At 41.4% G+C, this 27,227-nt stretch overlaps 1 long non-coding RNA gene across 1 annotated transcript; it reads right to left on the bottom strand.

Annotated features, from left to right (window-relative positions):
- Positions 1-2,330: 2,330 nt before the first annotated feature.
- On the bottom strand, positions 2,331-6,448 carry LOC115617171. The gene is made up of 3 exons (XR_003994527.1): positions 6,349-6,448; positions 5,841-5,960; positions 2,331-2,417 (listed from the first exon to the last, which is right to left on the bottom strand). It is a non-coding gene; the product is annotated as an uncharacterized LOC115617171 (long non-coding RNA).
- Positions 6,449-27,227: the final 20,779 nt, after the last annotated feature.

The raw sequence follows: 27,227 nt of genomic DNA, 5'->3' as shown, positions 1-27,227 counted from the left end.
TATTCACATGGTCCCAATTCGATCTGTTGGTATTTGGTACCTAAATTCTCCAAAGATGTTGTGACACCAGGTACCTCCAACTCAGGCTGTAGAGGCTGAGCAGCTGGTTTTCTGGACTGTCAGGGACCAATGCGTTGTCTCTGTCAGAGACGTCTTCCTCCCCTGAATCACCACAGGTCCACCTACTAGTGTTTGGATGAGGAGCACATTCTTGCAGCAAATTCCCTGTCTGTCCACCATTTACCATGCTTTGCTTCATTTTGTGGAGTGGTCCTACAGACAGTGAGTCTCAAACTGGGATGAGGAAGCTACAGCAAGATAAATGGGAGCCAACTGCACGTGGAAGTGGGAATGGAAGAAATAGCTGGGAGGAGAGAAGCAGAACAATGGCTGGCAGCATCCAAACCATAATTCAATGAATAGGTCATGGGTGAAACCCACAGAAGTTTTGCCATTGACTTCACCCTAGAACTCCAAACTGCTTTACATACATCAACTTAAGCAGACTCTGATTTTAGGGCTGTTACAAACACATTTGAACTTTCAAATAAAGAATTGCCCCTGGCCCACATCAACACCTCATTTTCTGCTCTCGTGCTGTGATTGTGCCTGTAGCTGTAAGCTAAGCACAGCCACTCCGCAGGAATAAGCTGTCATTGATCTACCGGCTTAAATAGCAGTTTCTTAGATTTATACCTGCCTGATATCCTACTCTTGGAATTTGGCAGCTAGATGAAGCAAGAGTTCATTCTGAAAACTTTTATATTTTAAAATGAAAATGTCTGTGTGGTCTAAATCTAAGTATTTATTATTAAGCCTATTACCAGCTGTAGTTTACCAGCAAGGCAGTAAAACACATGAAAAGAAAGAACAGGGTGCGACTCGGGTAAACCAGAAATCATTTCAGGCTTGATAATATTCATGACTTGTACCTCCTGCAGTAAGTTAGTTAATCGGCAGAGGAAATGCACAGGATCTCTATAAATTATTTAATTCAGAAGTGACAGGAAAAGATTACTAATGAGTGACACTATGATATAATGCCCTCATGGTGAGACCACCTGTAGTTTAATGAATTAACATTGTTACGAGGATCTTTGCTTAAGACTTATACATTTAATTTGATTGTGTTAAACATGCCACTTATTTATCTTTATTAATGAGATTTCTATTTTTAGATATTGGTCTCAACATGAGCAATGGGACAATACAATCAAAAGCTGCTTCCATGATATATACTCTCTAGGGGAAGATTGCAGTGTTTCTTTGTGCATTCCTTCCATTCTTTAATTTTTCATCTGGTCTTGCTGCAACTACAAGCATAAGCCATGACAGAGTCAGCATCTAAAGAGCAGGAGATTATAGAGACTAATTAGATGCTGCAGTCCTATCAAGCAGCTTTAACTTCATGTAATATTTTTTATTACAGCCAGTGAAATGTCATATTTAAATCTGAACCCTGCTCTGTGCACAGTTACATTTCTCTTCTGCCTACTCACTTCCCTCACATGGCCATCATCCCAAAAGCTGAAGGTTCCCCTGCTTTTCCTTGGCTCTAACACTTCATGCATTTCACCTACTGCTGTCTCACAAATCCTCTTTTGTAAGCTGGTGCAAGACCTTATTGAAAATATGGAGCCAATCAAGCCTAAATGAAGTCTCACGCCCAAACTGGAGAAAGTATCAACATGGAAAAGTCCTACTTAAGCTAGCAGTTATGAAAAACAAACAAACAAACAGATGAAAGAATCAAAAACAGTCTCTTCCACAACTCCCCAGCAGAAAACACTAACATAGATCACTTTTGAAGACCAGATTTGGTGCAATTAGAGTTAAGTAAATTCAAAAGATATTGCAATATATTCAGTAAGGAAAATTCTATAAAAACTACTAAAAAATAGGACAAATCCTAGTATAGCTGAATTGTTTACTCAAAAATCCATTCATTCGGAAAAGTTAACTATGAAATTTTTTATCACTTTCTTTGCTGACCTAAAACCACAAAAACGAACTTGTCTTTCTTACAAAATTGGCTGTTACCATAACTGCCCTAGTCTGAAAAAGAGCTAAAGGTCAGGCTACCTTTCAGAACCTACATCTTGAAGGAAAACTGAAAGACACTCCACTCCAAATACAGCTTAAGGTTTATACACCTACATAAAATACTGAAATGATCTCCTGTCCAAATACCCAAATATTTGTATTCGTCTTATTTGTTTAATTATATTGAAGAATTCTTTTATTTTCCTTTCCAAGAAGCAGAAGGATAGCAGAATTATGAGGTAGAGGAAATGTTTCAATATAAAAGTAAAAGCAACATTTTGTTTTACATACAAGAATGAGAAAATGATCCACTCATGGGTGAGCAAGTGCCTTTGGTGGGTGTCCTGGTAATTTCCTCAGTGCCATAATTTTGTCTACAATAGAAGAGCATAACAAGAATTAAACATGGAAGCTGTATCTTAAACACATTTTAGAATAGTTACATTCTTGCAAATAATTAACAAAGCTCCCACTATACTAATTAGATATTCAAATTCACCTAGTGGCTTTGTTGACACCTCCTACACATCCCCTGATACAGCTATGGATAAGATGCAGGAACCATACAGTTATTTTAGGAACATCTTCATACAGAGAACTGTTGCAAAACCTCAGTAATGATGTAGAAACGTGCAATAAGAAGTTATTCGGCCTGATGGTGGGTTTTGCACTCCTTCTGCATATAAAAACAGAAATTGCCATGTAGCAGAATTCAGATTTTATGCACTGCTTTACACACACAGAAGGCATAAAACAATTCCATGTCCTTATAACTTTCTGTCACTTATGTCAACAACAAAAAGGTATATCTGAAGCAAGGTCACACGAAGTCCCTTTATCATTTGAGAAAGAACATTCTAGAATCTGCTCTGATCTTTACTGATTTCAAAAGGAGCGGCAGGTGCATTTTAGAGGCAGATATTTGCTTCTCAGATGTTTTAAAGGGGGCACACACTGGTGGTTGGGGAAGGAGCTGTAGAGCTACAAGGAGCCACAGTGACAGTAGCAGGACCCCAAGTGCATCCCCTACTCCAGGAACTGGCCATCAGGCTCACAGCAGCACAGCACTGGTGGAGATGAGGCATGCACCATCCCTGTGCCCATAGGACGACATGGCCAGAACCAAACCTGGCCATCCTAGGCTGTGCCTGACCCCTGTTCCCCTCACTGGGCTGATCCTAATCCTCTCCCATGGACTGACATCCCATCCCAGCCTCGAACTGTCCGCGAGCTGAGGATCCTCCACTGGGATGGTGGGTCCCTGGCTGGTGCCCCACTGCTTGGCCCCACACAGCTGGTCTGACTTTGACCTGCAGCAGGGTGTACAATGGCATTTTATGTTCAGTTCGCACAGAAAAACATACGGGTTCAAGGCAAAAGGTTCAGGCCCTTTGTGGGACATTCATGTCAACTGGTTTTAAGAGCAGAATCCAGCTGCCCGAACATGAGCGCCTGGTGCCACATGAGGTCCCTTAGGCTCTGCCACCTGGCCTCCAGAGCTGCTCCAGCAAGACAAAGATTTCCCACCACTCCTGCAGTACACCTCCCAACCTTGCCATGGGCTGGGCCATCTCTGAATGCCTATTCCAGGGAAACTGAACTGAGCCCTGACTGTCTATGTCATAAAAGTGAAATTCTTCTTCAGTTTAAGCATCTAAATTTAGCTATGACAGATGTTGCCATGGGAGACAAGTGTCTAAGCTCCCATCATTGTCAGTGGAGCTCTAGTCAATACAGTCAGGGGAGGTAAAGAGCTGCCCAGACAGAAGCTGTTTACTTTCTGGTGGGCTAAATTACTACCTTGAGTTTCAGAGAGCAGAAGGAGTGGCTCTGCTTTGGAAGGGGAGCTGGGAGCTGAGGGTGGCAGCGGGGCAGGCAAGGCTATGGCCTCACTGACACTGGACACTCCTGGAGCATCCAGGCAAGGAGAGCTGAGCAGAATTAGCTCAAAGCCCTGTGAATCTGTAGTGATAAGGCAGACCTAAGGCCAGGCCAGAAAGGCAAATCAAGGAGCCTTGGTCAGGAAGCTGCGAGGCCAGGCAGGGGCACCCCTGCACAGCAGCTCTGTTAGAGACCAAGCAAAAGAGCTCCCAAGTGAAGGACGAGCAGCACCCCACTGAGCCAGAGGGATTTGCACAGGTCCCTGGCAGCAAGCTTCATTACCTGCACTGAATAGGGGCTTGATTTCTCTGTCCAAGGATAGGTATTTTGTGCCTTTGGCATGCCCTAGTATACCCCTCCTGACCTCCAGCTGCTGCTTCAGAAGGGCTGGTGCCTCCTATGGCCTATCTGCCAGCCCTGAGTAAGTGTCTTAGATTCTCTCAGGAATTTCAGTGTCTATATACATGAATTTAGACACCAGTCCACACCATGGAGAAGCCTACTTGTAGACACCTAGTTGTAATCTGCAGCTAAATCCCACTCCAAGGGTCCTGCCTGAGCTAACTTCCTGGACTCCCTTTGCCAGCAGTGCTGAGAGAGAAGCAGCTCCAGAGGCAGTTCAGCTCATTTAGGTAAGTTGAACAAATCTCTCTTTAGAGGTGCCTTCCTCCCTCTGGATAGAGCAACCTAGATGATTGATGAGAGAATATAGCTATTTAATAACCAGCTAAAGTTAATGAGATGTCCCCCACTCTTTGTTTTTAGAGATGTGGCTGTGCAAGGGATACTGATTAAAGTCTACAGCCTAGTACAAGTTCCTAGTGCAAGGACTGACTAACAGTGAGGGCAGCTACACTGCACGTACACCTATAGTGTAAAATTCTGCACCTGTGTCTTCTCAGAAGTACCCCAGCTCTGGCAATACTAACTCCTAGCTCCTCAGCTTCTGTCTGCACCCTCTCAGGATCTTTGTAGAAGCTCTCTGTTTTGTCTGCAGCACTTGAATGACTGAAGCAGCAAAACTGCATGTGCCCTAATACATAAAGGCCCACACAAAAACAGTAAAGAGGACCAGTTTCCTCATTTTAATCCAGTAATTTAGTCGAAGCAACACTCAGTCAGCAGGTAGGAGACCTGGGCTCAGTGACCTGCTCTAAGCCCTACATACCACTCCTCCAGAGCCCTCTCCGAAGGCAGAGAGAAGAAACCGTAGACAGAAAGAATACATGAGAGCATCTAATCAGATGTGTAGAGCACTCATCTGAGAGAGGAGAAATCAGCACTTCAGTTTCTGCAACAGCTATTATTTATTTCATCAATTGGCTGCCTGATATAAACCACAAACATTAATTGGCACAGAGAGTTGTGGTATCAAAGTTCTTTGTTCTTGTTCTTATACCCCAAGTAACTATGGATTCCAGTGAAAAATGCGTAAAAATTACATAATTCATTTGCTTCTTTATACATCAACTCATCAAAAGCCTATTGAAATATTTCTTCCTGCTCCCTGCTTCATACAACCCCACTAATCAGGCCTGGAAGTTTGTGAAGGTGATTAATACGGCAACTGTCTTTTGGCATGGATTGACGTAAAGGTGGAGGGCAGAACAAGGATGGAGCCAGGCTCTTTTCAGTGGTGCCAGTGCCAGGACAAGAGGCAATGGGCACAAAGTGAAACAGGGCAGGTTCCCTTTGAACATCAGGAAACACTCACTGTGAGGATGACCAAGCACTGGCACAGGTTGCCCAGGGAGGTTGTGGAGTCTCCATCCTTGGAGATACTAAAAAGCCACCTGGACATGGTCCTGGGCAATGTGGTCTAAGTGGCCCTTCTTGAGCCAGGAATCAGACTAGATGACTTGCAGAGGTGCCTTCCCACCTCAGCTGTTCTGTGGACCCATGCTTATTTCACTCACTGGGTGTGGAGGAGTGCCAGTTGCATTGTGTCAATAAGGTTATCCAAGCGCTCCAACGCTGCCTCACGAGCTGTGGCCAGCAGGACTCAGGCACCAAAGTCTGGAGACTGCTAAAAACGCCTGCAGAAGAGAGAACCTTGTAAAAAGTAAATAGATTACTCGGGCACACAGCACATTCTGCTTTGCCCAGGGGAAAACTACTGGAAAAGGTCAATGATTCCATTTGTTTCTGACCCACTTTAAACTCTGTGCAAAGCGCATGATTTGGTGAGCTCATTTACACTGGGCTGAACAGCACAGTGAATATGCCTTGGGTGCTAATCATTTCAATTAACAAAAACTAATAATTTTGACTGAAAAATGAAAGCAGACTCATACTCTCCCTCACAGCCAAATGCACAGGGTCTCTATTAATTTCTGTCAATCCATAAAGTGCAGTTAGGATTGTCTCCTCTCTTTGAGGCCAAATTCAGTATTTGGCTGCAACCTGCCCTCTTTCAAGTCTCACCTGTCACTCAGCGGGAAATCCACAATCCCAGTAGTTGTTTCAGGACATAGTTTGTCCTTCCAACAAACGGCATCCTGTTTTTCTTTGTTAGCTGGTCTTCCTTTCCTCAACAAAAACAACAAAAGCCTTACATAATTAAAGCTGTAGCTCTGTTTCAAGGTGTTTTTAAAGACAATCTGAAGGAATGTATTAACAACAATGCACACAGTAATGTGAGTATAAAATGGTACACAGATTTTCCCTTAAACAGTGAGAAAAGGTGAGAAACAAATTGTTGTGTTATGAAAACTGACCGCGCGTCAGAAGCAAATTAAAACAATCATTCAGAGGGCAAAATGTGATTTTTCTGGAAAACTAGAAGTATAATCAATAGTGTAAGTGTTCAAAACAATAGCAGAACTCTATATAAAAGGTTTGCAGCCTTATTTTTCAGTAGCTCCCTCTAGCTTAGCAGCTGGACCAAAATATTTCTAAGTTTAGACCCAAGAAGATGCAGACTAAATATAGGATGTAAAACAACACTTCATGAAAACAAAAATCCAAAATTTTCAGCTGTGGGTGTCTTTGGTAAGAGGTTCATTCTTAGGTGACTGGATGCAGATCTTACTCATTTTAGTGGGAGTTGTGGGACTAGGCAGTTCTGAGCTCATGGACATTTTTATCCAGCCGTGTCAATGTACATGAAGGAGTTTTGAACCTGCTCTTCATTTTCCAAACCATTTCTTTTCAGCAGAGAGAACCTTCTTCTCTTTGCTTCCCTATCTAAACCTTTTTCTCCCCCGCTCTTATCTAACAAAGAAACACATCACTCTGCTGTATCCCACTCATCTCCAGTCTGGAGATCTCCGTGCTATACCACCAAACTTCCTAATTTTGATGAGACCAGGAGGAATGATATTCCCCTCTAGGAATAGTAGGAAATACCACAAGATGTTGCTCAGCGAAGTATTGACTGGTTTCATTTCATGTCATCTTTCAGTAACATATGGAATGTAAATTCACAAGTTGTAATGACAAAACAGGAGGGAACAAGTACTGCAGTCACAGACTCCTTCAAAAACTAGGGGAAGTTATCACACTGTTCAGCCATCACAAGTTCCCCAGGAGGTGGAGGGCCAAGCCTAGCTATTACCAGGTATGGTCCACACATCTTTGAAGATATTCTTCTTCTCCAGCTGCAGCAGTTAATCTCATCCTGCAGACTTTAAATTTAATTGTTCAGAAGAGCCTGGTTAATGTTACCTAGCAAGGAGAAGACACTTCTCTTCAGTTTATGCATAAAGAACAAAACTCCAATAAAATTAATTGGGATCATTTTGCTGTCATGGCCTTAAGTCAATCTTAAGTACAGAAAGTAACAGTAATCACAGAATAAACATCAGGCAACAATATTGTTTCTGGCTCAAAACAAGAAAGTTAATTTCAAAGTTGGAGCAGTTACGCTTTTCCACCTAATCTGTAACACTTCTTCAATGAAACTTGACCCACTGGAGGCAGAATGAGAGCTATCCTCCTTTAACAAAACAACATATGACTACTCTTTCCTCTTATCTATGACTAACCCCAATCAGAATTTACTCTTTTTATAAATATTCAGGCATCATTTGACATACTGTTGAAGGAAGATAGATCTGAAACCATTTCTGGATGAGGAAGAATCACAAAGATCATTCACAGGAGGCAAATGCACTCATCTGTGAGAAATGGGAAGTGAAAGCTCTACAAGGATGGAGCACCCTCAAACTATCTGAAGCACTTGATGGATCTTTTCCCACCCTCTGTGATTAATAGAATGCATAAGCTATTCAGTCTCCAAGCATTTTGCTTGAGGAAGCTTTGATTTGAAAAATGAGACAAGTGCTTCCAGTGCTGTCATTGATAGGAAATTAGGTGATAAAAGAGAGCGCATTTAAGCAGCTCTTAAATATTCATAATTAGAGCTGTCAAACAGCTATACTATCCCCTCTCTCTTCTTGCATTTACCCAAACGTTCTGTCAGGAGTAATGAAAACAGCAAAGCCAGGGGGATGTGACAATACTGAAGTGCTTCAGAAGTAACCACAGAAGGACAAACAGAGTGTGTTGGGGTTTTTTGGTCCAGACCACAGTACAGATACCATCATTAAGCCAGTTGTACCTAACAGTTAATTTGCTATGTTGTGAGGTTTTGAGTTACTTTTCTTTTAATAAATGGCACCATCAGAGGCTTCTCCTTCCACTACTTCCCCTCTGTCTGGTGCAGTAACAGAGCGTTTGACTTACCAACTTTTGACTGTTTTCCTAGAAATACATCCCAGGATGGTTTTTCTCATGACTGTGAAAAAAAGGAGAAAATTATTTAATGCAAAATTATAATAATAAGGAAAAAAAAAAAAAAAAGAAGCTGATTTGTTTTAATATTGTGAAAAAAAATTCATGTGTATATAGATCTATACACCCCCAGAAGGGGCTCTCAAACCAGGATATCCCAAATATGAAAATAGGTATACTCAAAAAATGAGGGATTCAATTGTTATGAACTTCATTAACTTCTGTTCTAGCACTCTATTAATTCAGAAGAACTCCAAATCAGCTCTACTTTTTTGGCCATTTTTGTGCACAAGGTGGCAAGAAACTGCAGAACTTCACCAGCAGCACAAGATGTGCTTGAAAAGGCAGTTGCACAAGCAGAGCAGCACTACACATTTCAGGTTGCTCCTGACTGGGCCAAACCTCTGCCACAAACATTTCCAGAAGAGCAATATCTGCTTGGGTGCAAATTCTCACCATTTGGTTCATCACTACAAAAATATCTTCATTGAACACAGCTGCTCCTACAGAAGACAATCTTTGCTTCATTTATGTTTTTCCATACGGCTCCTAAAGGTCTGAGTTCCTCTTGTGCTGGGAGGTCACACAAGCAAGCTATAGCTGCAGGAGCTCAGGTACAGCCAAGGCCTTAACCTGATGTAAAGCACACTGCAGTGACTTCCAGCTGCCTTCAGTGTCCATTAGGTTGACCCTTAAGGAGTACCAAGAGAGGATTAGAATGTGTCATGTAGCATCTGCAACTACTGCCGGGACTATTTCTAAATTGGAACAGAGTTAAAATGTTGACTTGAAACCCACCTGAGAGGCAGAGAGCAGTACAAGGCAGTAATTGGTACACAGTAACATTGTCCTCTGGTTTTGGTACAGGAAATGAAGACAAATGGCTTTTGCTATTGCCCCTTCAGGAGGATGTATGCATGAAGAATGGACTTACTTCCAAAGACTTTGGGATAGGTCATATCCCTACGCAAACAAAACAAGATTAGCTTGTAAAAATTAAAGGGATTGGCATTTCAGTTTCATGTCTTTTCTGAGAGGTATCACATGGTTAGGGCCAGGAAAAATAACCGATCGATTGACAAAATATATTGATCATATGGAAATTGATTTTATAATAGTAAGGAATGAAAAATCCCAAATGTACACAATAGTCTAGAAACAGAATTGAGTCCAGGACTGACTGTCCAGGTGGAGGATGCTGTACGCCCCTGCATGTACAGCTCCAACATCACCTAAATGGCAGGCTGGCTCTCAGCTGCATGTAAGCGCAAGCATTTTGACTTGCAAAACCATAAAGGGCTGTAAGGAGGACTGGACTTTATGGCTTGTTAGGCTGGATCAGTATGATAGTCTTTCTGGAACAAGCAAGACACTATTCTTCATTCCTTTGTGACAGTGGTGGGTGGATACCGAAACATTTCTGCTGTCGCTTTTTGATTTTATGTTATGTAGCTTCACGTTGAGCCTTAATTTGATGCTTTTTATAGCTCAAGTGTAAGGAATACAGTTGAACAAATGTTACTACCCCCCAAAGAAACAACAAACCTGCTGCGAATATTGATTTGCATTTCTGAACAAATTCACTGGGATTACACTCCTAGCTCATCTCCAACAAGTAATCCAGTGAAATCTCTAATGAGAAGCGACCGCAACAGTGAGCTGGGAATGCTGTGCCTCAAGCGTCAGGCAGGTTCAGGTCTACCAGGGGCAAGTGAAGGGGCTTTGGCCAATCACCTTAAACTAGTCACCTCTTCTCACCTAACAGGACCTGGCTACAGCTACAATGACAATGACACAGTCTGGCTCCCCCTTCACACAGGTCAGACACTACTTGTCCTCCCACCCCAACAGCCCTCAGGGAGGCCATACTGAGTTTCTGCCTCAAAGTTTGCATGAGTACAAAGCAAAAGATATTGGAGACTAAAGTGTTTTGGGAATCACTCCTGAATTTTGGCAGCATGAGCAGAAGCAGAGTGTAGCCTGGTGTAACAGAAATATATAAAGCATATCTGTATAAGAGCTTTCCAGTGCAGGAAGCACCCTGGTTTTAATGTTATACTGAAATATTTACAGTATCTTCATCTTTGATCATGCAAAATAAGCAGGAGAATATTGACAGCACTATAGAAACACAGCAGCAAGTAAACAGAGTTAAATCCTGAGCCACTGAAGCCAACAGGACTGGACTGGATCATTGTGTACTACCTCTTCACAGACGTTTTAAAGATGTATCTACTGCTTTTATACCGTACTCAAAGCACAGGCTGCTGTACCTGAAAGCTTGCATTTTCAAAGAGAACAAAGAACAGAAATTGCCACCTTTCCTCTTTCCCCCACAAGAAAAACTCATTAATTTCTAATGTGATTTTCTGCTGGTCCATCCCTCAGCTGACTCACCCGAGGTCAGGCAAGTGCCAGTGGCACATGGGAAGCAGCAAGGTTCCACAGCCAGGGAGGCAGGGGCAGAAAATGGCACCACAACCCTCTTTTGGCAACACGCAGCCCCTAAAGCAGTTATCTGTATCATCACAGCACCCTGAATGTCCCAGTGCATGAGACTCCTAGCACTGGATGAAATACATGAAGCTGCCATGAGAGGCTCCTGGTAGCACAGAGGATTGCTTGGAGTAGGCTCTGTGAGCACAGGGTCCACTGGATAACACCAGTCTCACTGCTGTGCGCAGCCGCTTCTCCAGATTACAGGTTGGATGATCAGCTGCACCTGGTACTTCAGGTCAAGCACTGAAAGTAGGTGGGACATAGTTGGGGCAAGAAGGGAGTGTTTAGCAAGGGCAGTCAAATGAGTCTGTCCAGTTGACTGGCCTGTTTTCCACCTTTAACCCTCAAGAAATGAGTAAAGATTTTTAAGGAATTCCTTAAGTACTTTGATTACCAAACCCATTTATATAGCTTCATCATCATCTCAAAGCACCCAAGTGTAGAAGCAAAACAGACTATGAATAAAAATGTAAGCAAGGGAAGGAAAGGAGAGTTGAGGAGGGAAAAAAAAAAAAGCTCTTCAAAGGAGCTAAAAAGAACGAAATAAGAAGGAAAAAAGACTTTGGATAAGGAATATACATGTAATACCTTGAATGGTCTCTACCTGTCAAGGTCCCACACAAGAAAGATAGGATACTCTCGCTTCCCTGTGACACCTACGTAATGAGGGCTACACTTGAGTTACTCAAATTGCCACTAAGTGTACTTAAGAGAAACAGGCACTTCCAGGGAAAGCTTTGCCTTGGCTCAAAGAAGTTATCCAGAATATCTCAGTGTTTCTTGTTTCTCTCCATTGGCTCTAAAAGGAGCCTAAACAACCAGCTCTATGTGGACACCTATGGTGTAGACACCTAAAGTTAGTTGAGGTTAATACCACAGTAATGTCCCCACACACTCCTGCATCGTCTCTTCTGCTCCTTCCCATACTCTGAGCTCTGTGTTTCCCACTTCTCAAAGAGAAGTGCCCATCACAGACAAAAGCTGTCATACTGCCAAGCTGAAGATCAGCTGAATGCTTGGGAAACCAGGACCTGGCACACCACAACACACAAGACGGGTAGACTTAGATGTCCTAGGGCATCACTGACATGCACAGCCGGTTTCTATCCATAAAGCCAATGCCTGGGCAAGTAGCAATCAGTGTATTCGTCCCATTGTGAAGACTTTGATAAATCATGTAGAAATAGCAACTATGTCTACTTCAAATTTGTCAAATACAACTGCCTGTGGTAATCTGCCCTTCATAGGCTGGGTTCAGCTCCTGTGTAAATCTGCTGAAATCAGGGAGAAGCCTTAATAGAAACAGAGCACAAGTCCTAGTAGAATGACAATAGCAGGCACATTAAGTAGCATACTAATTCAGTTCACTAAATTGGGCACTTTCCCACTTTATTTAAATAATTATAGTGAGACATTTATAGAATGAAAAGTTTGGAACAAAGTTCTATTTAAACAAAACTGAATGAAATAAAAAGGTACATTTTCAGTTGGCAGAAAGAAATAGACTATATTTGGATTTCGGTCAGAAATTCAAGGACTGTTTTTATCGCCTCTAAATATGGCAGCAGAATTCTGAGGTCCCTGGTACTGGAAGTGATTCTGGAGGCACATCCTCTTTGGAAGAGGATTAGGGTAATTTTCCACACATTTGTATTTATTAATAGAGGGGGAAGAAAGTTTCAGCTGTCTCAGAATTGATGGAACCTTGTATAAGCCTCAGCACTGGGAAAAGCTTCTGCCCAGAGCTTGTACTTGCTGCTTTTAACAGGCATCTTGCACCAAACATTGCTATCTTTAGTCATCCACCTCTTCATCCCAAGAGAAGTTGAAAAGTTACCAGGAATTCCTGATCCATTCAAGAATTTACTTTTGAAAATGTTTTCAGGCAGGTATTCAAGTAAAATGATGCTGATTTCAATTCACGCTGATGAGTTAGGCCACAAACGGTGATGACCCCAGTTTACGTCCATGGTCGCCTACCAGAGGGTGCTAGCAGAACCTGCAGACCCTTGCTCAACAATGGCATGGCTCAGCTACTTGCCTTTTTTCTGGGCTGCTGGCCTGACTAATTGCTGGCTTTCAGTATTTTTGGATGGATTTGGGCCAACAGCCAAATAACCTTGAGCTCATTGTGTTCTGCCAGCTGTTCTGTCATGCTCCCCGACTACTTCTTACCTCCCTCCCTATTCTCACCTGCAGAGTGCAGGGGTGCCAGCTCATCCCAACAGGATAATTTCCCTTGCCCCCTTCTACCCAGCAGAGAACGTTCTTCAGACAGAGAGGGCCACATTTCTCAAGCTTGTTGACTTCAGTGGAATAACTTCAGGTTTTACCTGCAAAACTGACAGAGTGGGGATGTGCAGTGAGGACCACTGCTGTACTACTGGGGAGCTCTGGGGTGACGTAGCTCTTCCAACACGTTTTTGCAATCTTGTGTCCTCCACAACACCTCTGACCTGAAGTTTAGGCAGGAGACACTGCCAAAGAAGCAGTGAAAATTGGAATATTTCCATGATCCAGAGGTGTGATTGCAGCTCTTCCAGGCACACTTGAGTCACCTTCAGCTGCCAGCTCTGGCACTGACAGCAAGCATTTCTGTACAGACTGTGCAAATCTGCCCAGGACCCTGGGTGAGCATTTGGCTGTGGATGTCCTCAATGTCCCAGCTCCCTTGTTATCTGTACACAAGCCAGAAAATTTCAGGTGAGCTCAGGATGGAAAGGGAAGCCACAGTCTGCCCCTTGAACTGCAAAACAGCAAAGGTATAAACCAAAACACTGAGTACATGGGACCTCTTGGTACTTTGGAAATGCAAGTGCAGTTGGCATGCTGGATGGAAGGGATGTAAATAGACTACGCATCCCTCCTGAAAACCTCCTGTACATCTACACCTGCACCAGTCTCCCTCTGAAACAGCATCAGGTTGACTACATGCATTCATAGAACCACAGAACCATTCAGAGGCTTTTAAACCTTGTGATGGTACTGGAAGGGGAAAGCAGAAAGCAGGGCACTTATATATAATGAAGGCATTTACAGAAGCAAGACTCTTTATCTGTTTACTGTGTGGTACCAAATAGAGGATTCTGTGAGCATGTGCATCAGATAATTGTGAAAAATGTATCTGCATTATCTTTGTTAAATATCTCTCTAATGTGAAAGAAAGACTAAAGGTCATCTGTCAAATGTAGTTGTGAGGCAGGAAAAAAAATCTCTCATGTTGGATATCTTGAAACCTTTAGGCTCATGATATTTTTGTGGAACAGAGAAAATGTGATCAATGAATCATTAGGAGTCCTGTGCCTGATAATGGAGGTCAAGAGTGCCTTTTGATGATGAGTTTAAGATGCTTTTATCAACCTGTCTCAAGATGGTTGATTGCTTTCTAATGGGATGAGATCCACTGCAGCACTTGAATTTTAAATATTCAGAGATCTTTATTGTCAAATGCTTCTCAATAATTCTTCACAGTAAATGAATTATTGTGCAAATGAAACTCAAGGTAGCTTTTAATAAAATCAGAGAGATTTTAGTATTCTATAGACTAATCATGTTTTACAAAGTACTTGCTAAAATAAAGGTAACTAATAGGAAGACACCTGGAAATGAATGAGGAACTAGGTGGATCTCATTTTCTTTTCACACTAAGTTTCTGAGTATGTAAATACACTAATTTCTAATTCTAACTGCCTCCAGTTAAATTCTGGCTCATTATAAGAGTGCATATGTGAGAAGAAATTAATTCATCTACGCTCAGGTCCTAAGGAGCAAAGCCATTTTCAGCCTTGATGTTTTCTGATACAAAATCTATTTTGCATCTCATTGGCTATATAGATTGCATTCACATTTGCTTCACAATTCTGTTACACAGTTAGAGAAGTGCAAAGGGATGTCTGACTAAATGAGAATCAGGCCATCACACATAAATTTTCACTCCTGTTTCAAGATCCCAATTCCCATTTCATTTATACCAAAGTGAATCACAAGTAAATCCTTCTACATCCGTCAGAAAGAATGAATGGGAAAACACAGCAAGGAAAATCTTAATTAGAGGGGATGAGTAGCAATATTCCAACTTCAAATGGCTGCACATTTTGTAGAGTTAGAATATATAGGATTTTGTTCATGCACCTTTTTTAAAACTGTGCCAGCTTAGGCTTTTTTCTTGAAAGGTAACTCGAGTATCACTTCTGAATTTATAAGAAGGAGCAGAGGACAGTTTTTCATTAGGTCCTGCCAACCCCAACTATTCTTAGTTAGATGAGTTTCCTGTACCCCGTTTTCACCTGGTGCTACATTAGAAGACAACTTATTAAGCCACTAACTAGGCTGGTAGCTGTTCAAATTCATATGACTTCACTTATTTATTGTACAGCTACGTGGCATAATGCTCAATTGTCTCATCTGCCATCTGCTTTGGTGTCAAGATGTGTTTTTTTCCAAGTGACATTCTGTTGTCAATTGAAGCATTCTTGACATTTCTAAATGTCTTTGTTAAGAAGTTTGTGGTCTACTTTATGTTTCCACAAGAAAGTGTTACTGATCACCACCAGTACCATGGGGACTTGCTGTTTCTGGCAGACTGGGCGACTGCTCACCCTGCCATTTCTAGGCAGCACCCTAGAAAATTCTGAGGCTTTGCAGTCATTTCTTCCAATTCCCTGCCAGTTTCACTTCTAAGTGAAGGATTCAGATGGCTTCACTTGCTCTGTTTGCTATTTTGCTCTTTACTTGCTCTACACGTTCAATATTTTTCTGACACTATATGCAAGTATGACATCAGAAAAATTAATGTTGGTCGTGAGGCCTTAGTCATCTCATACAGGTCAGGACTGCAAAGAGTTAATATGTTATTGAGATGCTCAGCTTACTGTTCTCAGTTTAATTTAATATGGACTATCTGTGTACTGTATTATGTTATACTGTGCACAGTATTGTAGTCTATAAGGGGGAACCTCTCATTAGGCAGCACTTGTGCACAAAACATTGTTATACTGCCTCACAAGCTGAATATGAATCAAGTGTGTGATGCTGAAATAAAAAAATTAGCCAGTCTTATTCTTTGAGGTACTAAAAGGGAGGCCATTGGCAAGACCTGGGAAGCACGTTACTCATTTTCATTTGGGGTATCAATGCCTAAGAAAGATGTAGGCGTATTTGAAAGCTTTCAAGGGGACAGCAACAAGAACAAAAAGACTGAAGAACCAGCACAGATAAGGATGACTTAGACTCAAAACTATCATGGCTGTAATTTCTGGAGGTCCTTCCCATTTGCCATGCTGCAAGTGTGTGATTTTTGAATTCCTGACTCAATTCTTCCAGCCCACAAACACCAACATGTTCTCTTGGGGAAACTTCTAAAGATCCCAGGGAACTGTAGGGAACTGTGGGAGAGGCTGCCTTGCTGAGGGCTCATTCACAGTGACCACATGGATATGTAATGCAAGTTACAAGGACATTAATAATTGTTTGAGTATCTGCAAGACTTCTTTCCCCTTGCATACTCTTTCAACAGGTTAGCCTAATAGTACCCTCTGAGGGTACCTAACTGTACCTTGCAGATATTCAGACAATTATTAACATCCTTGCACCTAACTAACTGTGCCCTAACTGTACTCTCAGAAACACAGAGCAACTCTTCAGCCTGATGCTATAAAGCTGTGGCCCTCCAATTAGTCCCACTGACAGTCTGTGCACAAAAGCAGGCTAGGATAGCTGGCAAAGCTGATGTAACCCAAGGCAATGCCAAGTCACACCTGTCCAGGATCAGGCTGTAGACCTGTACTGTAGCAATGAGACAATTTGGTTCACAAAAGCTTTCAGAATCAGACCCTGCATAGCTTTCATAATGCATTTAAATAACTTCTTATCTTAGACACTGCAAAAAAAAAAAAAAAGGCTTATACCGTACAGAAAAAGGTCACAACAACACATTTCAACAAGACGTAATTAACATATTATTTGGCCTTTCATTTGTCAGTTCTTATAATGTGGTGTTCATGGCCAGCAGTTACACAAGGACTCTGTTGTACTAATGTTAGAAGAGAAAAATTTCATTAAGAAACTCTAAAAGTTGTATGGAGCAGTTATTAAGTATCATAGAAGGTATTTGCAGACTTCCACTTTTCTGCTTTAAGGTTCACACTGAGAATAAATACACAAAGTTTCTTTGTGAGGTGCTTTCCATAAGATATGTATGCTGAAACAAAATATACGTCCAACAGTCCATGCTCTATCAGCATATATGCTCCTTCATTTTGATACCACAGTAAGAATGAGGGTCTTTGATGTTTTTCTCAGTGAGATACACCACTGGAGGATTTTTGATTCAAAACTCGTAGTTAAATACATACCTCACTTCAAACCCTGAAATCAGTAGAACTCTTCATGTTCTTGAATACCTTCCTGAACCAGGCTGCAAACAACTGGAGTTTTCCTACATAGTTTAGCTAAAGATGAAGCTGAGAGATGAAGCAAGGTAGCAGCCAACATATTTTGGTTTGTCTCAACAGTTCTCACCTAGCATTAGCCCTCATTACCTTGGCAAGCCCCACTCACTGTCCACAACTCATGGAAAACCTGGCTAAATTTTGCTCCTGTCTATCTAACAGTCATGTAATGGCATGCTTTTAGTGCTGCTACAGCAAAAGTTTGCTAAAAAAAGACCTGAAGTGTGTCTTCTGGACTCTGAAAGTTCTACCATCCCATTCTTTTTCAGACAGAAGCACAATCTGAAAACAACTTTTCCTTGAAAATCGCTGTCATGCCACCACCCTGAAAGATGGCAGAACAAAGAAGTATTTCAAGTGATTTCGGGGATGTGTACATCTGGGCATTTTGTAAAGAGCAAGTTTGCAACAATATCTGTTGAATTTTCCAAAATTATAATGAAATCAACTCAGAATCATAGCCTATGTCCTAATTGATCACATCTCAGCAAATCTGCATATGAAAAATGATAGGTTTCTAAAAGGAAGGGATCAAAGCTCCAGTTCATAAGGTTCTTAAATTCATGTTTAATTTTATCTGCCTGGGTTGAAACTTCAAAATCTAAACAAAGGGAAACACAGGTGGTTAGCTTGCAAAACAATCATTCTTAGCAGAACGTAGGTAGGAAGACAGGTTTAAAAGCATATTTTATTTCTATATGTATGTAATCTTAAACTAGTATAATTTACATGGAAAATGCAAATTCAAATATGAAGGTATAAAAGCTGTCCTTTTTTTCCAAAGGACAGCAATCAATATTGCAGTCAAAGTGCATTTTTCCTATATACAGAACAAAGATTTCATGCCACCTTGAAGACCACTGCTGAATCCATTGAGATGGTGTACACAAATCTGTGACTTTCCAATCCAAAAGCAGCCTTTTTAGGAAAGGAGATGTTTGATAGTATCCATCTAGTTTTCCTTTTGTTCAAACTGTTTGAGTTTAGAGGGTGTATTTAGAAGACACAGGCTTAGTGTCAGATGTTTCCATCATAATAACTCATAGCCTGAACAAGGGCATCTCCCAGGACTTGTGTATATCCTCAGTACAGTCCTAAACCACCTAAAGCAGGGGTTTTTTTTCTTTCTCCAATCAGCAAAAAACATAATGAGACTATGTTTTATCTAGAGCTGTTTTGCACAGCTTGAATAAACTGGAGTGAAGAAAGAGCTGCAATCATACAAACCATTCATTTAAAGTGATGCTGCTCTCCTTCTTCCCTACTGATCCTCTATAACTCATTTATGAAGTATTTTTCCACGTAGCTTTCCTCTTCTCTCCTCTACCTTCTCCAATTGTAGTCATCTGTTTTTTCATTGATGTAGGATACAAAGCCCAGGAAAGGCCTTACCAAATGAGTGAAAAGCAACTGCTTTCCAATACATAACACAGCCCACATCAAATGTACAGCTGGGATTTTCCATGATCCTCTAGTTGATAGATAACATCAATAAGGTTGAGTCACAAGCTTAATTCACAACTCAACTATTTCTCAAACTTACCACCAACTATTTCTTAAACTTACCACCACCTGTTTCTCATGCTTATGACACCATTCGAACTTATCACACCATTTATATCAGCGCATTATAGGAAAGTTAAGCCTGGCTTACTCACGCAATTTAGTAGGTACTTTTTCCAGGTCCCCAGGAGTGATCTGTAAACCTGCACCAGAAACACATGTTCTCACACACCTTGTCACAGCAGGTGGCTGTTCGGTCCCCCAACAAACTAGTCCAGCGACACACTGTAGATTGGAGCAAAGTTGTCCCACAGATCAGAGGAATTCAAGCTTGGTGCATCACAGAAGTAATGAGAAATACTGATACGATCAGGGTATAGACTAAGAATAGCTTCAAAAACAAGTGCAAATAAGAAATATAGCAGAAATAACAGGCCTTTGAGGTGTCTGCATTAATGCAGTGAAGGAGACATGACAGAAGGGATGAGAGCAAAACAAGGATCCAGGTGACAGGTTACGTGGAGCACCTCCAAGGCACTCCAGATGGGTCTGCAGGAAGTCAGGCAAGCACTGGGAAGCCCAGAGAGGAAGTAGGTGCAGGATCATCTTCAAGAGAAAAGGAAGGTATCTTTGTCAGAATGGGGATATTTGGACAGCTAGAGAGTACAAATGCCTTGTCCTGTAAATACTATAAAGAAAGGAGCAACAAGGAGCAACAATGCAGCCCAGCACACACTCCTGTTTCCATATAGCACCTCATACTAACAGGTAGTCCCAGCAGCAAAGACTGAACATGAGTTGTGTGAGGCATCTGCACATTTTAAACCAAGAGTTAACAGTATTGCAGATTAAGCCATTCATGCACCTGCAGCTAAAGAATCAAATCTTTTCTCCCTTTCATTTATTATGTGAAAATACTTCATCTTCATTTATTGCTCCTAACTACTGCTACACACAGAACTGCCCTGCCCTTGCCCTAAAATTTCCTTAGTAACTGAGGAAAATTACAGACTAGAAGTTCCCACAGTGCCTGTAAAACTGGTAGAAACTGAGGTTCTACCCCATTTTGCAGGTTTGCCCCTTTCCCTGTAGCGCAGAAGCTGCTGAACAGAGGCACATTGCAGAAAACTAGAATAAGGATGCAATGTGCAGAGCAGCTGACTTGGTTTTGTGGTGGCATGAGGGAGGCTATGAACAGCTCAGAGAATCTCATCCTCTCCAAGGACTAAAGAGCTCTGACTGCAGATTAGGACAGGGATTTCCTGCCCCAGCTCTGAGGGCTCTGATTCGGCAGCAGCAGGGAGGTTACCTTGTGATGGCCCACATCATTCTTGTTCCTAGTTATCCCCCCATCCCTCTGAGATGCTCCCATACCCTTTGCAGGAATGCCTGAGCGACCTATTTAGCAACTGATTTAGTTTATAGCATATTGTAATAAGGTAACACTGAATTGCTTCCAGTTTCCTGTAATGCACCGAGCTGCAAGCTCTGGTTGCTGCAGGAGGAGTTATGGGAGATCTTTGCTGCTACATGAGAAGTTATGCCATGTTTACAAGACAGACTTCTTCCAGAAGAGGTTTGGTAGGCTCCTGTAGGCATGAACCATGATTTCTCCTCCAAGGGAGGCCATCCCTCCTTGTGAGTCAAGCTGTGGCTGATTCCCTCAGCAACAAAGCCAGTTTGAGACACTGCTATTCTCTCTCGAATGCCTAGGCACACTTTCACACTCCCACCCCACCTCAGAAGCTACCTCCCTCAACTATGCTGACTCAGCTACGTTGTGAGCATGGTCTACAACCTGTGAATTGATTGTGTTAATTTCTAGAACTTCTTTTTCAGTGCAAGAACTATTTTAACTAAATCTGATTTCACTGGGTAATGACATAGAGTCACAACTTTAGGCTGTATGACATTCAAAATTAAAAATATTTATCAGAAATTCACCTAATTTACACTGAACCACAACATACATCCTAGGTAGCAGCTCATACACGCTTACAGAAGATATTTGCCTTACATGAGTCACCTGTGGTTACACGTGGTTGAAAACCTTCCTAATATCTTGGATTGAACCTATAAAGTGCCATATTCCTGTGTACAAAAAGATCTAAACCAAGACATTTTTCCCTTTTCATTGATAACTGTCAGCTGAAAATGTATTAGCAAGACCTTGAAGTGACTACAAGCAATGTAATTGAAACATCAAATTTGAAGCGCAGCACTTAGTATCTTTTACTTGGACACCTACAGCGTGCATTATCAAAGTAGCTTGTGGGAGGTAGAGTTGCACACACAAACAATTTTGCTGCTTCATGGGCAGAACCTGCATGTACATTCCCCACTCCTCATCACACCACCTTCAACGTGTATTTCATCATGCTGGTGTGAAAGGTAGCATAAAGAACAAAATACTCTGAAACACATTGAGGACAAAATTCCTTCCTGACTTATCAGCCTTGCCGATGAATGGAAATATGGAGGATAAAAGGTTACAATGGGGTTTGGGGACCCCCTTCCTTGCCAACTGTCAAGTAGTGCTGAGGCTTTGAAGACACCTCTGGCAAGCAGCACTTCAGTCACTGTCACACAGGAAGGGCTGGGACAAGATTCAGGCAGTTGTGGTGCATGAAATGGTTGTGGCGTGTGTATGAAATGATGCTTTGATCTATGCCTAGCCCCAGGTCACTGAAGAATCATGGTCCTAAATGCACTGCATTGTCTTGCTTTGAGATCAAGTTTCATCCCTCTTCCTTTAGCAAAAATCAACATTCAGATCTCACATGCACACATGAATGGTTTTATCTGATAGGCTTAACCACATGCATACAGTATTCGAACGTGTACATACAAGGCTGATTTTTCTATTGAAAACATGTCCCAGGAAGCCTTTTCTAAGGCCACTGTTAGAAAATTGACTCATGAAAGCATTAGAACAAAGGAGCTGGCACGGTCATGGTCGGCAGGCATACAGATATTTATGTTACTCTCAGATGCACAGTACCATTTGATTTGTGTCTTTCTGTCAATAAAAATCCATAGTGACTATGGCACATTGTTTGTGTCATGGACGAAGACTTGCATGTTCCATCTCACTCCCAATGTCAGAGACATTTCCAGCCATTAACCCAACCCAAGAACAGAGGAACCATTTTTGTTGTTCTGATTGCAAGTGTAGACTTAATCTAGGGCAAAATCTCTGTGCATGACAGATTTCTTCTAAAGGAAACATGTTCATTGGTCTTTTTTTTTTAACCTGTAGGAGTAATCTTATGCCAAAAAGTAGGTCTACTGTAGACAGGTGATGAAAAGGACTGACCCTGGAAAAAGAACACATTACTACGCTGCCATTCTTTCCATTACTGTCTGATGAAGTTCTCACTCTGTTCTTTAAATTATCCTTAAAAACACCTAACAAAACCAAGCCACACCATTGCTGGGATTTCTAATATTAAGTCCACACTACAAGAAAACTTTTTTTAAAAAAAGAAATCAGGTCACTGTAAAGCTCATAAAAAAGCAAACCACAACACAATCTCTTTTCAGCCCGATTCCCTAATGCATAGCAAGATAGGCATCAAGCACTTGGGAAGGCCGCAAATTAGCTTAGCTTACTTTTGTTTACCCAAAATCAGCTCAATGAAACCACACAGGCACAGCCAGTCAACTGATCAAAATAGATTATGGTCTACCAATCACTCTCCATAATGCCTGCAGTCATCCAAATCTCCCTGCTATCTTGCTAGCTATCTGTGTTCTGGCTTCTGAACTAAAAATCAGGTTCTGCTTAGTATCCACTTGTAACTGCATTTCCAACTACCCAGTCTTAGTTTTGGAGCTAGAGCTACAGCCTAGAGTACAGAGTTGCATCTTCATGTTTTTTCACAAATACAGCATTCTGCTAAAAATCACATTAAATCTTCTGTCAGGAAATCTAGTCCTGCTCATTTACAAACCAGGAATGTTTTTAAGCATGTGAGCACAGGTAATATCATCAACATCAATAGATCTTGCTTAGAATTAAGCATGTCCCTTTATGTATATCTATTAAGGCCTTATACTGGTGAAACCACGAGAAGGAACAACCTATTATCTGTAATGAGTAATTTAACTCTTGTAATAGTAAAACCCATGACGACCTAGGCATTTATGCTATACTGCTGAAGTAAATCCTGGTATTTGACAAAAGATGGTGGCTCAGGTCTTTGAAACTTTCTTTTATTCCTTACAGACAGTTATTTCACATTATGTGGACTAATGAATAGGAAAAAGTCTTTGTTTAGGCACATTTTCACTCCTGTGCTTCATTACTTGGACTGCAAAAGTACTGACAAGCCCCAGGAAATAAGATACACACTGAAATACATTAAATAGACTTTACAGGGGTAAAAAATGTATCTGGAAGAAGAATTTGGTTCACAAACTGTTGTACTTAATTTAGCTTCAATGAGCAAACAACTTCTCTCTTACAGGAAGAAATTCTACAACATAGGTTTTTACTTCAAAGTGTACTGAACAAAGTCAGTGGAAAGGAATGAGCTGGTGACAGTATGGGTATTTTAAGGGCACTTTCTACTATTTGCCAAAATTACCAGCACTTTGGGTTTTCCTGATAAAAGTGTTCTTCATAATGATCCTCACAGCAGGCTTATGAATTGGTTGAATCATCTTGTAACTACATCTACTGCCATCCAGAGGTAATTGGCAAAAGTTTGAAAAGTAAATCTAAGTTAATGGTATCAGTAACAGTGAGACACGAATACTGTACATTAGAACAGTTCCTATCAAACACAAGCTTAAAAGCTGTAGCCCAGCAGAGCAGAAACTACAAAAAAAAAAAGTTAAGTAGGATAATTCTTTATTCTTTTCCAGCAGAAAACCAAAACCAACAGTATGTCACATCGATGCTGTAGTTCTTTTGGTGCATCACATACATCCTGCATTATGCTTTCTATTAATCTCTGGGACTAGTGCTTCTGCAAATTACACTCTGCCATCTTTTGGTTTTCATGCAGACCTCAACTGTGGTTAAAAAAAGCAACCCAAAGCCCTACAGCCTTCACCACAAAGAAAGTCTGCACTTTGCAACAGCATCCAATTTCTGTATGATCATCTCACAGTAACGAAAGTAAGCAAACACTAAGGGATTAAGCACATACACACATGCCATGACATGTGCCACTATTGTTCATACTGAACAGATAGAGAACCTCATGGAAAGAGAGAGCAATGATGAAATTGTTTAAGCATCTATGGACTGTGAGTGCCCATGTTTAAGTATCTATGGACTGTGAGTCCCCACAGTTAGGGATAACTGCTTTCAAGTCCTATGGCTGAGCACTTGCAAATGCAGCCACAAGCAGTTCCAGAAATGTGATATTTGAGTTTCTAAAACTAGGAACCCAAAAGCAGAGATGATCAAAGTGAATAAACATTTCTAAAAATTCATCCTTTAAAAAACTGCTGGAAAAGTCTATCAAGAAAGCTGGAGGAAACACGGGATAATAAAAACATTCATTTCCTAACAGCTATTTCTATAATTCAACATTGATGTCACCATTTCATCTTTTCAAAAGCCCAAACTTTCAGCAGTACAGACACACCTGTTCAATTACGGGAAGCTCTGTGCCTACTTGTAATTCTCAGCTCTAAATGTGGAGTTCCAAGCTGGAAGAGTGGCTATGATTACGACAGTGAGCATCTCAGAAGCCACTTCTCACAACGGGATAATTTCCCAAAATATCCATGACTCTATTTACAAATCTTGTTTGGTTTACAAATCCATTCAAATATTCTTCCAACTACCACCTTCCCAACCACACTGTGAAATCACAAGCTCAGAGATGTCCTGTCTGACTAATATATCATCACACTAATACAGCAGTAATGATTTTGCAGTCAGGCTACCAGGCAACACTGTGCTGAGGACACTTGAAGAACAGCTGAACGAGGCTCCTTCTTCAGTATGTCCTATACTTTAAGAACAAAAGGTTTGGCATTGCCAGGAAACTAAGCAGATATTTTCTTCTACACATCAGGAGAGGACTAAACTGAAACTACCAAAGTTCTGCTTGCAGTAAGCACAGCCTGACTCTGCCAAGGAATACAGTAAAACCATCCAAGACTTCAGCTCAGTCAGAGTTTCTCCCATGTTCTTTAGAAGCCTAAAATCCTTGAAAAGAGGCAAGAAGCTTTTTCAGAATTATTCTCAGCTATTTAGATTATTTCTTTTAAGGCATTTTTTGAAATAGCTTTAAGAATGTGTGGGAATATTTACTTGTGACAAGTTTCTGGCTAATTTGCTGGAAGTGAGATTTTCATAAGCAGGAAAAAAAACCCCAACACCAATGCAAAAGCATTTACAGATTTCCTCTATTGATTATAATTGTTACTATCAAACCATTTGTGTAGAGACTAAATACACTGGATCAGTTCATCGCCTCCAGCAATGGAACACACAACAAAAACCAGTAAAAGCAGAAAAAAGGCCATTAAAAAAATTCACCTTTCAACTCCATCTGAGACAAAGTACAGAATTTCTTGATACTGATCCACAACCATAAGGGTGCCCCTATTACACTATTACTGAAAAATTACACTGAAGCCATTGAGTAAAAGAACAGTCCCATTTACCGAACTGGAACTGCTCATGCAATAAATAACAATTTCTGGAACATATACGAAGTCTGGAATTCAGTTCTACACAGCAGTTGCCAAAAAGTAATTCTTGCCTTCTGACATTCTTTTTTTCCTTCCTTAGCAGGTTCATGCTACCAGGTAAAACAAAAAGACCAATTCCTGGTGTACACTCCCTCTTCTGTCACAGTGACACGCAGTAATCATAAATGCTTAAAGCAACTTTGGAAGTACAACAGATACTACCAATTATCTCCTCTCAGACGCAGACACTTACCTGAAGGCTTCTATGCTTTGTAATGATATAGCGCAAAAGAACTCAGAGTTAGCGGCATAAGGGTAAACCGGGAGGGTACAGGGATCAGTGAAAAGGTATTGATCAGGCTGCCGAAACAATGGACCTTGCAGTTCAGAAGTATAAATCTATGCCTAAACCTGAACAGTGCATGTGCATATCTTCAAAGAACTGTCTTTAAAGTTTATTTTATTTGTAATTCCGGGCGGAGGTATGAGCTGTCCAAGACAGGGAACAAGCTATTATCCAATGCAATGCCATCTTGTGGTAAACGGGAAAGCTGTTTGTGCCATCCGGCCTGGGTTGAAATGCACAGGGAGAGGGACTCTGCTGCTCCATAGTATACAAATCACGTTCAGAACTGCGGACTTGAAAACAGAAAAAAAGATTTTAGCATAGTTAGACTTACAAAGTGTAGGTTGTGACATGCTAGGCATTAGAATTTGAGAATCAGCTCTGGGGTCCTCAGTACAGGAAAGACATGGACCTTTTGCAGAGGGTCCAGAGAAGGGCCACAAAAATGATCAGAGGGATGGAGCACCTCTCCTATGAGGAAAGGCTGAGAGAGTTGGGGTTGTTCAGCCTGGAGAAGAGAAGGCTCAGGGGAGACCTTATCGCAGCCCTTCAGTTCTTAAAAGGGGCCTATAAGAAAGGTGGGGAGGGACTTTTTAGCAGGACCTGTAGCGATAGGATGAGGGGTGATGGTTTTAAGCTGAAAGAGGGGAGATTCAGGCTGGACGTGAGGAAGAAATTGTTTACAATGAGGGTGGTAAAACACTGGCACATGTTGCCCAGAGAGGTGGTGGATGCGTCATCCCTGGAGACATTCAAGGCCAGGCTGGATGGGGCTCTGGGCAACCTGGTCTAGTGGAAGATGTCCCTGCTCATTGCAGGGGGGTTGGGCTAGATGAGCTTTGAAGGTCCCTTCCAATCCAAACTATTCTGTGATTCTATTTGTCTTCATTTTACGAAAGCTGGTATTTTATATTTCATTCCAACAATACTGCTGTGGCATTACACTCAGAATCATTTCCATCGCTCCCAACATAACGTAAAGGCAGAGATGTGATAGAACTTAGTGGAGAATCATGTCCGTAGAAAAGCTCCGATCTTGTCCCTCCGCTACAATGAAGTGCTGGCGCAAGCTTCTTTATAGGCCACCCCGGTTCAGCTCAGAATGTCATGGCCAT

This window comes from Strigops habroptila, chromosome 1, assembly GCF_004027225.2.
Source record: "Strigops habroptila isolate Jane chromosome 1, bStrHab1.2.pri, whole genome shotgun sequence".
NCBI classification, from domain to species: domain Eukaryota; kingdom Metazoa; phylum Chordata; class Aves; order Psittaciformes; family Psittacidae; genus Strigops; species Strigops habroptila.
Note: the sequence above shows the minus strand (reverse complement) of the source record. Positions and strands in the feature narration are given on the sequence as shown.